The sequence below is a fragment of the Choloepus didactylus genome, chromosome 5 (genome assembly GCF_015220235.1).
Source record: "Choloepus didactylus isolate mChoDid1 chromosome 5, mChoDid1.pri, whole genome shotgun sequence".
In the NCBI taxonomy this organism is placed as follows: Eukaryota; Metazoa; Chordata; class Mammalia; order Pilosa; family Megalonychidae; genus Choloepus; species Choloepus didactylus.
In genome coordinates this window covers 80,944,061-80,958,647 of record NC_051311.1, presented here as the reverse complement: position 1 = coordinate 80,958,647, position 14,587 = coordinate 80,944,061, and the positions used below count along the sequence as shown (strand labels likewise).

Genomic DNA, 14,587 nt, shown 5'->3' with positions numbered 1-14,587 from the left:
CCAGCTCCTATGATAAGACCTCATGCCTGTTCTCTCCACTCCCGTAAACAGCTGTCTATGGAGAAGCTTTGGCTTTTAAATGTAGATGATTAGATTTGAGACCGCATAGATGGGAAGTATACAATTACGTCTTAGTCTTCCATCATTTGCCTCCATTCTTTTTCTCTCTTGTTCATATACTACCCCATAATGCCAGTTTAACAACTAAACCTTTCTCTTAAAATCTGGGTATTTCATTTTTAAAATGGTGGTCAACAGATACCAAAAAAAAAAAAAAAAAAAAAAAAAGAAAAATATCAAAGATGAAAATCATCAGTGTAATTATTATGGAAAGGTGTCACATCTTATCATAAACATTAATAGCTATATCTTAATAACAGGAGCTAATGAATATGCTAAGTACATCTCTAATTTACATGGATTAATTTGTTTAAATCTTTCTTACTACAATCCTAAGAGGTTGGAACATCATTAACTCCGTTTTACAAATGTGGATATTTACCCCAAGAGAAGGAAGCAACTTGTCTGAGGTCAAGGCCAGGATTTGAACTAAAACATTTAGGTTCTGGAGTGCAAACTGTTAACCACTACATATTACCTAAATACAACATGATTTGAGCCCAATTAGGAAGAGAAAATGCAGGATCTGCATTTTTGGAAGAATGGCCCAGTATAGCAGGAAGTAGTTAAATGGAGGAACTTCTGGAAAATCTCATTAGTATCTCCCAATTAGAAAAGCATAAGGTACAGGACCTGCCAACGAAAATAAGAAAAATGCCCCCCAGTCTGGGATAAGCATGACTGAAGACTGGAGCTGCAAAGCTACCCAACCTTGCAATACAAAATAGCTGAAAGACACTGGGAATAATTTCCTAGGAAGAACTGCCTTGGCTGGGTCTGGCAGAAGTAAACAAAGGAATCTCAGCAGAGAAATATAATTGCCACATTAAACAAAATTGGGTGACCAGTGAACTGATCCTTGAGGTAGGAGCTTAAAAGAAATAAAAAAAAAGAGAATAGAGACAAAGTTCCCCAGCATTGGCTGTCATAATCTTAGATCTTTTTCACTCTGTCAGCAGCTGAATGAGTAAAACCATCAGCATGTAGTCTAAGGAAGGCATGGAAGAGTGCTCAGGTAAACAGGCATTGAATTAAGGAGAATTCACTCACATTGTTTTTAGTTCTTTGTTTTTATTCTGTTTTTCAAAAAAAGATTTCCAATGAACTTTAACATACATGTGGAAAATTGCATACATCAAAAGAACAAAAAATCAATAAATTATCACAAAGTGAAAATACTAATGTAACCACTGCACAGTCAAGAAGTAAAATATTAATAGCACCAGAGAAGTGTTTCTAGGACTAGCTCTTGACTTTCAACACCATGCATTGGTTTATCCTATTTTGAATTTTATATAATTGGAATATAAAGTGTGCATTCTTTTGTGTCTTGCTTATTTCACTTAATATGTTTGTGAGGTTCATCCACTTATTGCATATAGCAGTAGTCCATGCATCATTATTGCTATATATTGGTTGTGGTACATTGCTATAATAATGGTGCCCATAAATCATACTTTTCTGTGTCCACGCCCCTTTGAAATGTGATGTTGCTGCTTCTTTTATCAGAAGGTAGAGTCCATATCTCCAGTCCCTCCAATCTTAACTGGCCTTGTGATTTGCTTTGACATAGATTGTGACAGATATGATGTTATGCAACATCTTAAGAGCTTAGCCCTAAGAGCCCTTGCAGCTTCCTGTCTTGCCCTCTTTGAACTATTGGAAGCTGTGAAGAAGTCTAATATATCCTACTGGGAGAAGAAAGGCTCTGCAGGATGATAGAATGGAGGTACCCCAGGGACAGCCAGCACCAAGTTCCAGAGGCTACCTTACACCACAACTCCAGTTGAGATATCAGATGACTGTAGCCACATAGGTGAATCCAAGAAAGACTAGCAGAAGAAACTTCAACCAACTCACAGAATTTTGGAAAATAATGCATTGTGTTTTAAGCCACTGAGTTTTAGGGTAGTGTGATATGCAGCAATATGTAACTGAAACTGAGCATATGAATATATCATTTATTTACCATTCTGCTGTTAATGTACATTGGATTGTTTCCATTTTTTTGGCTATTATGGAAAGTTCTGCTATGAAAATTCTTATACACATGTTTTAGTAGATGTATGTTTGTATATACCAAAAGGTGAAATTGCTGAATCAGTCTTAGCCAAAGGGTTTTCCAAAGTGGCCATGCCAATGTCATTTTCATTTTAGTTATCCTGGTATATAGGTAGTAGTATCTCACTGTTCCAGTTTGCTAAAATTGCCTTTATGCAAAATACAAGAAATGTATTGATTTTTATAAAATGGATTTATTAGGGTACAAATTTACAGTTCTAAGGTCATAAAGTATCCAAACTAAGGCATCAACAAGAGGGCATCTTCACTAAAGAAAGGCCAATGGCATCCAGAACACCTCTGTCAGCTGGGAAGGCATATGACTGGCATCTGCTTGTCCTTTCCTCCCAAGTTGCTTAACCAAGTGGCTTTCTCCAAAATGTCTCTGGGCTTCTGTCTATCTCAGCTTCCCTCAGCTCTCTGCTTGGTTCTCCTGGGCTTTTCTCTCTAAGCATCTGGGAGTCCTCCCTTAGCTCCTCCAGGGCAAACTCTGGACTTCATCTCTTAGCATCTCCAAACATTATTCTGTCTGCATCTCCAGGCATCTGTGCCTTTGTGGGCTCTCAACTTTGTTAAGGACTCTAGAGATCTAATTAAGACCCACCCTGAATGGGTGTGGTCACACCTCCATGACAATAGTTTAATCAAAAGGTCCCATCCCACAAGATTGGATTAAAAGATCATGGCTCTTCTGGGGTCCATAATACCTTCAAACTGGCACACTCACTGTGGATTTAATGTGCATTTTCTAATCATTAAAGAAGCTTATCACCTTTTCATATGTTTTTTAGTCTTTGGGATATCCTTTTTTATAAAATATTTGGTAAAGTCTCTTACGCATTTTATTATTGGGTTATCTGTCTTTTTCTTATTGACTTGCAGAATTTTTTTTATATATATGTATTTTGCATACAAGCCTTTTGTCAGTTTTGTTTTTTGAAAATATCTTCACTCTGTGGCTTCTCTGTTCATTCCCTTTATTGGAATCTTTTGAAGAACAGAGTTCATCGTTCTACTGGAGTCGAGTATATCATTTTTCCTTTATCTCAAGTGCTCTTTGTATCTTGGTTAGGATACCTTTTCCTATTTCAAGATTATGAAGATGTTCTCCTTTTTCCTATTTCAAGATTATGAAGATATTCTCCTATGCTATTTCATACAGGATTTACTTTTCACATTGAGGTATATAATCCACTTTCCATTTTTTTGGTATATCATTTTTTTGCATATCAAATGCCCATATATTTATGGCATTGTTTCAGGATTTTCTTTTCTATCCTCTTTGTCTATTTGTTTATACTTGCATCAATACCACACTGTCTTAATAACTTTCGATTTAAAATGAGATAGTTGATTTAAGGAGCCTTTCATTTGGGTTTTCAAAAATATCATGGCTTTATTTGACTACTTGCATTCCCATCTAGATTTTAGAATCAATCATCAATTTCTTCAAACACAGGCATGAGATTCCATGCAGCATAGCATTTGACCAAGAGACCCATTTCACCGCCAAGATGTAAGAGTGACCTATGATCATTGTGTCCACTGATTGTATCTCAGGGGGCACCACCCAGAGAATGATGGGACAGTATTATAAGGTGTAACTGAAGTACCAGCTCAGAGGAAACACTCTGAAAGGATGGGATGTTGTCCTTAAGATGCAGTATGTGTATGTACTTCTTTAGTACAAAGGAGAACTAAGTACCAATACTGAATTACATATACACTTGCCTAATTATGATTTAAGAGTAAGAATAAGGGCAAAATAATTATGTGAAAAAAATACAATGTACCTATCAATCCTTCAAAAAAAAAAACTGCTAAAGAATATACTTAAGCAAAAAGAACAGTAGACATAGAAGAGGGAAGAAGAAAAATGCAGGAAGAAATGGTACATCAAGAAACTGTTGAAAACTACTGATAAACCCAAAATTAATGATAAAATTTTTTTTAAGTGGTGGAAAAAGATGTTGAGGACCTTTAAGTTAAATGCAAAAGGGAGAAGTAACAGATCTAGTTTCTAATCGATAGAAATAAAGGAACAGAGATGCCAATTAATTCAACAGAAGAGAAGGAAAGAAGAGGAGATGAATCAAAAATCATGGTAAACATAAAACAAAAAAGAAGATGGTGGAGATAAGATCAAACATATCAGAAATCATTATAAAAACAAATTCACATACTAGAAGAGTCTCTTTGTAGATATATTCCATTTATATGAGAGACACATAAAACATGATGGCCCAGAAATAAAAATAAATTATTAGAAAAAATATGCCAGGAAGCAACAGCCAAGAGACTGTAGATTGATAAATAAAAAACTACTTAACTTGCAGAACAGTAATAGGGATAAAAAAGGATACAACACAGAGATAAAAAGGAACATTCAACCAAGGAGAAATAAGTCTTATGTATTATGGTTCCAAAATATTTAAAGCAAAAATTGACAGAATTATACAGCCTAATCCAGTTTTGGCAGAAAATTTTAATGTGTCTTTTTTAGTAACCTAAAGATCAAACAGACAAAAAAACTTATTAAGGATACAGAAGATTTGAACAATTCGATTAGGATTCTTGATATACTGGATATATATTAGACCTAACACATAAGGGTCTTGGTCCTAACAAATTACACAATGCACTTTGTGATAGATATAAAAATAAAACATTGTATTATACAAAGTATTGCTTGAAACTGTGTATGTACAATGATTAAAAAAACACAAGGCATATTTAATATGGGTATAAACATGTAATAAAATATGGAATGCTAGATGAGTTGGATGTCAGTTGTCTCTGAGGAGGGAGGGAGCAGAATAGGACCAGAAAAGTGTTTGAGGGGACTTAAACAATGTCTGGGGTGATTCTTTAAAATAATTTAGAGAAGATCTAAAGCAAACATATCAAAATGCTGTTAGCATATTGTTAATTTTGAATTTTGTTTACATGGGTGTTTGTTAAATTATACTGTAACTTTCTGTATGTTTGAAATATATCCTGATATTTTATAAAGAGTGAGAAAAGCCTGGTGGTAGAATTAATTGCTTTGTGGATGAGTACACCTTTTACAACTGATGTGCCCTAAATGTTACCGTAATATCTTTTTTTAACCTAAAATAACTACTTTAGTTCCAACATGTTCCTACTCTACCCCAAGAAAATACAGACTATAACCCAGCAAAGGAATATGAAAGACAGATAACCTAATATAGCAATATTTCTGTGAACTTGTTCCTACCATACCCACCAGAAATTAACAAACCATAGTCATTCCTGAGCATTCCCAGAATGTTAAATTTACCCACGATAACTTATCTGTTATTAGGTTATCGTTCCCCCTTCACTAATTTCTCTCTGTCGCTAGGTCCCCCGCATTCTACATTATAAACCATTTGTTTTACATTTTTCAAAGTTTACATTAGTGGTAGCATATAGTATTTCTATTTTTGTGCCTGGCTTATTTTGCTCAGCTTTATGTCTTCAAGGTTCATCCATGTTGTCATATGTTTCATGACATCGTTCCTTCTTACTGCCGTGTAGTATTCCATTGTGTGTATATACCACATTTATTTTTTTTTTAAATAACTCAATTTTATTGAGGTATATTCACATACCATGCAGTCATACAAAGCATCCAATCAATTGTTCACAGTACCACCATACAGTTGTGCATCCATCACCAAAATTAATTATTGAACATTTTCATTACCACACACACAAAAGTAATAAGAATAAAAATTGAAGTGAAAAAGAACAATTAAAGTAAAAAAGAACACTGGGTGCTTTTTTGTTTTTTTTTTGCCCCCATTTTTCTACTCATCCATCCATACACTCAACAAAGGGGAGTGTGATCCACATGGCTTTCCCAATCACATTGTCACCCCTCATAAGCTACATTTTTATACAATTGTCTTCAAGATTCAAGGGTTCCGGGTTGTAGTTTGATAGTTTCAGGTATTTACTGCTGGCTATTCCAATTCATTAGAACCTAAAAAGGGTTATCTATATTGTGCGAAAGAGTGCCCACCAGAGTGACCTCTTGGCTCCTTTTGGAATCTCTCAGCCACTGAAACTTATTTCCTTTCACATTCCCTTTTTGGTCAAGAAGATATTCTCCATCCCATGATGCCAGGTCCAGATTCCTCCCTGGGAGTCATATTCCATGTTTTCAGGGGTATTTACACCCCTGGGTGTCAGATCCCATGTACTGGGGAGGGCAGTCATTTCACCTGCCAAGTTGGCTTAGCTAGAGAGAGAGGGCCACATCTGAGCAACAAAGAGGCATTCAGGAGGAGACACTTAGGCACAATTATAAGCAGGCCTAGCCTCTCCTTTGCAGGAACAATCTTCCCAAAGGCAAGTCCTGTGATTGAGGGCTCAGCCATCAAACCACCAGTCCCCAGTATCTGTGCGCACATCAGCAACCATTGAGGTGGGGAAGCCCAACACCCCTGCGTTCTCCCCCAGCAATGTTCACATTAGTGATAGCATATAGTGTTTCTTTTTTTGTGCCTGGCTTATTTCACTCAGCATTATGTCTTCAGCGTTCATCCAAGTTGTCATATGTTTCACGACATCATTCCTTTTTACTGCTGCATAGTATTCCATCGTGTGTATATACCACATTTTATTTATCCACTCATCTGCTGAAGGACATTTGGGTTGTTTCCATTTCTTGGCAATTGTGAATAAAGTTGCTATGAACATTGTTGTGCAGATATCTGATTGTGTCACTGATTTCAGATCTTCTGGGTATATACCAAGAAGTGCAATTGCTGGATTGAAGGGTAACTCTATATATCATTTTCTAAGGAACTGCAAGACTGACTTCCAGAGTGGCTGAACCATTATACAGTCCTACCAACAATGAATAAGAGTTCCAATTTCTCCACATCCTCTCCAGCATTTGTAGTTTCCTGTTTGTTTAATGGCAGCCATTCTAATTGGTGTGACATGGTATCTCGTTGTGATCTTAATTTCCATCTCTCTAATAGCTAGTGAAGCCAAACAATTTTTCATGTTTTTCTTGGCCATTTGTATTTCTCCTTCAGAGAACTGTCCCTTTATATCTTTTGCCTATTTTATAATTGGGCTGTCTGTACTATTGTCATTGAGTTCTAGGATTTCTTTATATATGCAAGATATCAGCCTTTTATCAGATACATGGTTTCCAATTTTTTTTTCCTTTCATTTGGCTGCCTCTTCACCTTTTTGACAAATTCCTTTGAGGTACAGAAACTGCTAAGCTTGAGGAGTTCCATTTATCTATTTTTTTCTTTTATTGCTTGTGCTTTGGGTGTAAGGTCTAGGAAGTGACCTCCTAATACAAAGGCTTGAAGATGTTTCCCTACATTATCTTCTAGGAGTTTTATGGTACTATCTTTTATATGAGGTCTTTGATCCACTTTGAGCTAATTTTTGTGTAGGGTGTGAGGTAGGGGTCCTCTTTCATTCTTTTTGATATGGATATCCAACTCTCCCAGCACCATTTGTTGAAAAGACTGTTTTGTCCCAGTTCAGTGGCTTTGGGGGCTTTATCAAAGATCAGTCGGCTGTAGATCTTGGGATCTATCTCCGAATTCTCAATTTGATTCCATTGATTGATGTATCTATCTTTGTGCCAGTACCATGCTGTTTTCACTACTGTGGCTTTATAGTAAGCTTCAAAGTCAGGGAGTGTAAGTCCTCCCACTTCATTTTTTTTTTTTTTTAGAGTGTTTTTAGCAATTCGAGGCATCTTCCTTTTCCAAATAAATTTGATAACTAGCTTTTCAAAGTGTTCAAAGTAGGTTGTTGGAATTTTGATTGGGATTGCATTGAATCTGTGGATGAACTTGGGTAGACTTGACATCTTAATGACATTTAGCCTTCCTATCCATGAACATGGAATATTTTTCCATCTTTTAAGGTCCCTTTCTATTTCTTTTAGTAGAGTTATATAGTTTCCTTTTTATAGGTCTTTTACATCTTTGGTTAAGTTTATTCCTAGGTACTTATTTTTTAGTTGCTATTGAAAATGGTATCTTTTTCTTGAGTGTCTCTTCACTTCTTTCATTTCTAGCATATAGAAACATTACTGACTTATGTGCCTTAATCTTGTATCCCACTACTTTGCTAAATTTGTTTATTAGCTCCAGTATCTGTATCATCGATTTCTCAGGGGTTTCCAGATATAAGATCATATCATCTGCAAATAATGACAGTTTTACTTCTTTCTTTCCTATTTGGATGCCTTTTATTTCTTTGTCTTGCCAGATTGCCCTGGCTAGCACTTCTAGCACAATGTTGAATAACAGTGGTGACAGTGGGCATCCTTGTCTCATTCCTGATCTTAGAGGGAAGGCTTTCAGTCTCTCACCATTGAGTACTATGCTGGCTATGGGTTTTTCATATTGCTCTTTATCATATTGAGGAAGTTTCCTTCAAGTCTTACCTTTTAAAGTGTTTTTATCAAAAAGGGATATTGGATTTTGTTGAATGATTTTTCAGCATCTATTGAGATGATCATTTGATTTTTCTCTCTTGATTTGTTAATGTGTTGTATTTCATTGATTGATTTTCTTATATTGAACCATTCTTGCATGCCTGGAATGAACCCCACTTGGTCATGGTGTATGATTTTGTTAATGTGTCTTTGGATTCGATTTGCAAGTATTTTGTTGGGACCTTTTGCATGTATATTCATTAGAGAGTTTGGCCTGTAGTATTCGTTTTTTTTGGCATCTTTACCTGGTTTTGGTATTAGATTGATGTTACCTTCATAAAATGTGTTAGGTAGTGTTCCGTTTTCTTCAATGTTTTGAAAGAGTTTAAGTAAGATTGGTGTCAGTTCTTTTTGGAAAGTTTGGTAGAATTCCCCTGTGAAGCTGTCTGGCCCTGGGCATTTATTTGTGGGAAGTTTTTTGATGAGTGGATCTCTTTGCTTGTGATTGGTTGGTTGAGGTCTTCTGTTTCTTCTCTGGTCAGTCTAGGTTGTTCATATGTTTCCAGGAAATTGTCCTTTTCCTCTACATTACCTAGTTTGTTGGCAAACAGTTATTCATAGTATACTCTTATAATTTTTTAAATTTCTTCAGGATTTGCAGTAATGTCACCTTTCTCATTCATTATTTTGTTTATATGGGTCTTCTTTTTGATTTTGTCAGCCTAGCTAGGGGATTGTCAATCTTGTTGATCTTCTCAAAGATCCAACTCTTGGTGTCATTTATTCTATTTTTTTTTTTTTTTTTTTTGGTTCTCTATGTCATTTATTAATGCTGTAATCCATGTTATTTCTTTTCTTCTATTTGGTTTAGGATTAGTTTGCTGTTCATTTTCTAGCTTATTCAGTTTCTCCAATAGTTCTGTGATTTTCGCTCTTTATTCCTTTTTGATGTATGCGTTTAGTGCTATAAACTCCCCCCTCAGTACTGCTTTTGCTGCATCCCATAGGTTTTGATATGTTGTGTTCTCATTTTCATTCATTTCTATATATTTAGTAATTCTCTTGCTATTTCTTCTTTTTTTTTTTTTTCTTTTTTTGCTTTTTTTGTGTTTTTATTGTTGCTGTTGCTTTTCATTCGTGCATTTTAATATGGCTCAAGTTTGAGAAAAGTGGCTTCTGGAGGTTCTGGGATGGGGTGGTCTCCGAGAAAGTGGGTCACAGAACATCTGTCACAGATGTATGAGCAGATGAACTCTTCCTCTTTTGCATGGCGGCTCTTGAGGGCATCCGGCTGACCTGGCACACCCTGGAACAGTCCTCTAAGTAGAGAAGGGCATTCTGGGTTTGGGGCAGGTGAGCCCTGGGACCAAAGAGCTTCATGGATGTGTGCTGATGGTCATGGGGCCAGACGGTGGTCCCTCTGATGCATCCATTCCCCGCTGCACAGACTGAGACCAGGAAAGGGCTGAGAGGGCTTCCCCAGGAGCACCCAAGAGGACAGGGCCCTGGATCATCAGGCAACAAGGAACCATGTTCCCTGGACCGAGCAGGGGCAGTTCCTCTGCACCCCTGTGGGTGCTCCAGAACAGAGGAGGAGAAGGCAGGGCCCTGGGGAGATGCAGGAGGGACACAGAAGGGGATGTACTGTGGGAGGGTATCCCCCCAGGTCTCTGGTGTTTAGCACAAAGTGACAGTGGTGATGATGATAGCTTCTCTTTATGTACATTCGCTGTGCGTCAGGCACCCTGCTAAACATCTCCTTGCCCCATTTCAGTAATCCTCACCCTAGCTCTGAGGTAGGGACTATTCCGGTCCTTATATTTTGCAGACAAGTAAACTGAGTCACAGAGTGGTTAAGCCACTCCCCCAGGACCTCACAGCTAATTGAGATGAAATAGGATGTGGATCCAGGTCTTCTCAACCACTGAACTCTCCGATCTCCCACAGACACTTAAGGAATAGTTTGGAGAGTGAATGCAGAACTCTCCCTGGCTCACAGTCCTGCTAAATAGCTGACTTTTAGAATGTCACACATTCTGGACTTGTCTGTCTTCTTATGGTGGTGTTTAACTTCTTCCCCTACCTCCTGTAAATTCAAAGTTAGCTTGAGATTCAGGTTAAACATTTTCGGCAACAACTTTTGACAGATGATTCAGCGTAGTTCATATTGCATCGAGGCAACCAGTATCTGGATGCCCCTCTATTAGTGATGCTAAGTTTGGTCACCTAGTTATGGCTGTGACAGGTAGGTGTCTGCATTGAAAACATATATTTTTCCATTTGTTGGGAAAGTAATCCACGGGATGATACTTCGACCTGTTCTCCAACAAGCTTTCACCCAGTGGTTAAGTATTTATTGATCACTTTCCAGAGTGACTGTGCCATTTTGCATTCCCACCAGCAAATATGAGTTCCAGCTGCTCCACACCTTCTTCAGCACTTGCTATTGTCATATTTATTTTAGCCATTCTAATAGATGTTTAGCGATATTTCATCATGGTTTCAATTTGCCTTTGTCTGACTCATGTTGAAAATCTTTTCATGTGCTTCTTTGTCATCCATCTCTTCTCTTTGATGAAGTGTCTGCTCACGTCCTTTGTCCATTTTTAAAAATCACGTTGGTTGCTTTCTTACTGTTGCATTTTTTTTATCTTCATTTTATTGAGATATATTCACATACCACACAGTCATACAAAACAAATCATACTTTCGATTGTTTACAGTACCATTACATAGTTGTACATTCATCACCTAAATCAATCCCTGACACCTTCATTAGCACATACACAAAAATAACAAGAATAATAATTAGAGTGAAAAAGAGCAATTGAAGTAAAAAAGAACATTGGGTACCTTTGTCTGTTTGTTTGTTTGTTTCCTTCCCCTATTTTTCTACTCATCCATCCATAAACTAGACAAAGTGGAGTGTGGTCCTTATGGCTTTCCCAATCCCATTGTCACCCCTCATAAGCTACATTTTTATATAACTGTCTTCGAGATTCATGGGTTCTGGGTTGTACTTTGATAGTTTCAGGTATCCACCACCAGCTACCCCAATTCTTTGGAACCTAAAAAGGGTTGTCTAAAGTGTGCATGAGTGCCCACCAGAGTGACCTCTCAGCTCCTTTTGGAATCTCTCTGCCACTGAAGCTTATTTCATTTCCTTTCACATCCCCCTTTTGGTCAAGAAGATGTTCTCCGTCCCACGATGCCGGGTCTACATTCCTCCCCGGGAGTCATATTCCACGTTGCCAGGGAGATTCACTCCCCTGGGTGTCTGATCCCATGTAGTGGGGAGGGCAGTGATTTCACCTTTCAAGTTGGCTTAGCCAGAGAGAGAGGGCCACATCTGAGCAACAAAGAGGCATACGGGAGGAGGCTCTTAGGCACAACCATAGGGAGGCCTAGCCTCTCCTTTGCAGCAACCGTCTTCCCAAGGGTAAAACTTATGGTAGAGGGCTCAGCCCATCAAACCACCAGTCCCCTATGTCTGTGGTCATGTTAGCAACCATGGAGGTGGGGAAGGCGAATACCCCTGCATTCTCCACAGGCTCCTCAAGGGGGCACTACATCTTTTTTTTTCCTGTTTTTCTTTTTTTTTTTTTTTAACTTTCCCTTCTTTTTTAAATCAACTCTATGAAAAAAAAGTTAAAAAGAAAACAAACATACAATAAAAGAACATTTCAAAGAGACCATAACAAGGGAGTAAGAAAAAGACAACTAACCTAAGATAACTGCTTAACTTCCAACATGTTCCTACTTTACCCCAAGAAAGTTACCTAATATAGCAACATTTCTGTGAACTTGTTCCTACTATAGCCATCAGAAATTAACAGACCATAGTCATTCCTGGGCATCCACAGAACGTTAAATAGCTTATCTGTTCTTGGATTATTGTTCCCCCTTCCTTAATTGCTCTCTATTGCTAGTTCCCCTACATTCTACATTATAAACCATTTGTTTTACATTTTTCAAAGTTCACATTAGTGGTAGCATATAATATTTCTCTTTTTGTGCCTGGCTTATTTCGCTCAGCATTATGTCTTCAAGGTTCATCCATGTTGTCATATGTTTCACGAGATTATTCCTTCTTACTGCCGCGTAGTATTCCATCGTATATATATACCACATTTTATTTATCCACTCATCTGTTGAAGGACATTTGGGTTGTTTCCATCTCTTGGCAATTGTGAATAATGCTGCTATGAACATTGGCGTGCAGATATCTGTTCGTGTCACTGCTTTCTGACCTTCCGGGTATATACCGAGAAGTGCAATCGCTGGATCGAATGGTAACTCTATATCTAGTTTTCTAAGGAACTGCCAGACTGACTTCCAGAGTGGCTGAACCATTACACAGTCCCACCAACAATGAATAAGAATTCCAATTTCTCCACATCCCCTCCAGCATTTGTAGTTTCCTGTTTGTTTAATGGCAGCCATTCTAACCGGTGTTAGATGGTATCTCATTGTGGTCTTAATTTGCATCTCTCTAATAGCTAGTGAAGCTGAACATTTTTTCATGTGTTTCTTGGCCATTTGTATTTCCTCTTCAGAGAACTGTCTTTTCATATCTTTTGCCCATTTTATAATTGGGCTGACTGTACTATTGACATTGAGTTGTTGGATTTCTTTATATATGCAAGATATCAGTCTTTTGTCAGATACATGGTTTCCAAAAATTTTTTCCCATTGAGTTGGCTGCCTCTTTACCTTTTTGAGAAATTCCTTTGAGGTGCAGAAACTTCTAAGCTTGAGGAGTTCCCATTTATCTATTTTCTCTTTTGTTGCTTGTGCTTTGGGTGTAAAGTCTAGGAAGTGGCCGCCTAATACAAGGTCTTGAAGATGTTTTCCTACATTATCTTCTAGGAGTTTTATGGTACTTTCTTTTATATTGAGATCTTTGGTCCATTTTGAGTTAATTTTTGTGTAGGGGGTGAGGTAGGGGTCCTCTTTCATTCTTTTGGATATGGATATCCAACTCTCCCAGCCCCATTTGTTGAAAAGACCATTATGACTCAGTTCAGTGACTTTGGGGGCCTTATCAAAGATCACTCGGCCATAGATCTGAGGGTCTATCTCTGAATTCTCAATTCGATTCCATTGATCTATATGTCTATCTTTGTGCCAGTACCATGCTGTTTTGGCAACTGTGGCTTTATAATAAGCTTCAAAGTCAGGGAGTGTAAGTCCTCCCACTTCGTTTTTCTTTTTTAGACTGTCTTTAGCAATTCGAGGCATCTTCCCTTTCCAAATAAATTTGATAACTAGCTTTTCCAAGTCTGCAAAGTAGGTTGTTGGAATTTTGATTGGGATTGCATTGAATCTGTAGATGAGTTTGGGTAGAATTGACATCTTAATGACATTTAGCCTTCCTATCCATGAACATGGAATATTTTTCCATCTTTTAAGGTCCCCTTCTATTTCTTTTAGTAGAGTTGTGTAGTTTTCTTTGTATACGTCTTTTACATCTTTGGTTAAGTTTATTCCTAGGTACTTGATTTTTTTAGTTGCTATTGAAAATGGTATCTTTTTCTTGAGTGTCTCTCCAGTTTGTTCATTTCTAGCATATAGAAACATTACTGACTTATGTGCATTAACCTTGTATCCCGCTACTTTGCTAAATTTGTTTATTAGCTCTAGTAGCTGTATCGTCGATTTCTCAGGGTTTTCTAGATATAAGATCATATCATCTGCAAACAATGACAGTTTTACTTCTTCTTTTCCAATTTGGATGCCTTTTATTTCTTTGTCTTGCCAGATTGCCCTGGCTAGCACTTCCGGCACAATGTTGAATAACAGTGGTGACAGCGGTCATCGTTGTCTTGTTCCTGATCTTAGAGGGAAGGCTTTCAGTCTCTCACCATTGAGTACTTTGCTGGCTGTGGGTTTTTCATATATGCTCTTTATCATGTTGAGGAAGTTTCCTTCAATTCCTACCTTTTGAAGTGTTTTTATCAAAAAGGGATGTTGGATTTTGTC

At 37.5% G+C, this 14,587-nt stretch overlaps 2 long non-coding RNA genes across 2 annotated transcripts in view; one reads left to right on the top strand and one right to left on the bottom strand.

The window, feature by feature from the left end:
• Positions 1 to 14,587, bottom strand: part of LOC119534217 — a 192,144-nt gene that overhangs the window by 1,145 nt on the left and 176,412 nt on the right. The window lies entirely within an intron of this gene.
• LOC119534216 overlaps positions 1 to 14,587 on the top strand; it is a 217,297-nt gene that overhangs the window by 110,920 nt on the left and 91,790 nt on the right. The window lies entirely within an intron of this gene.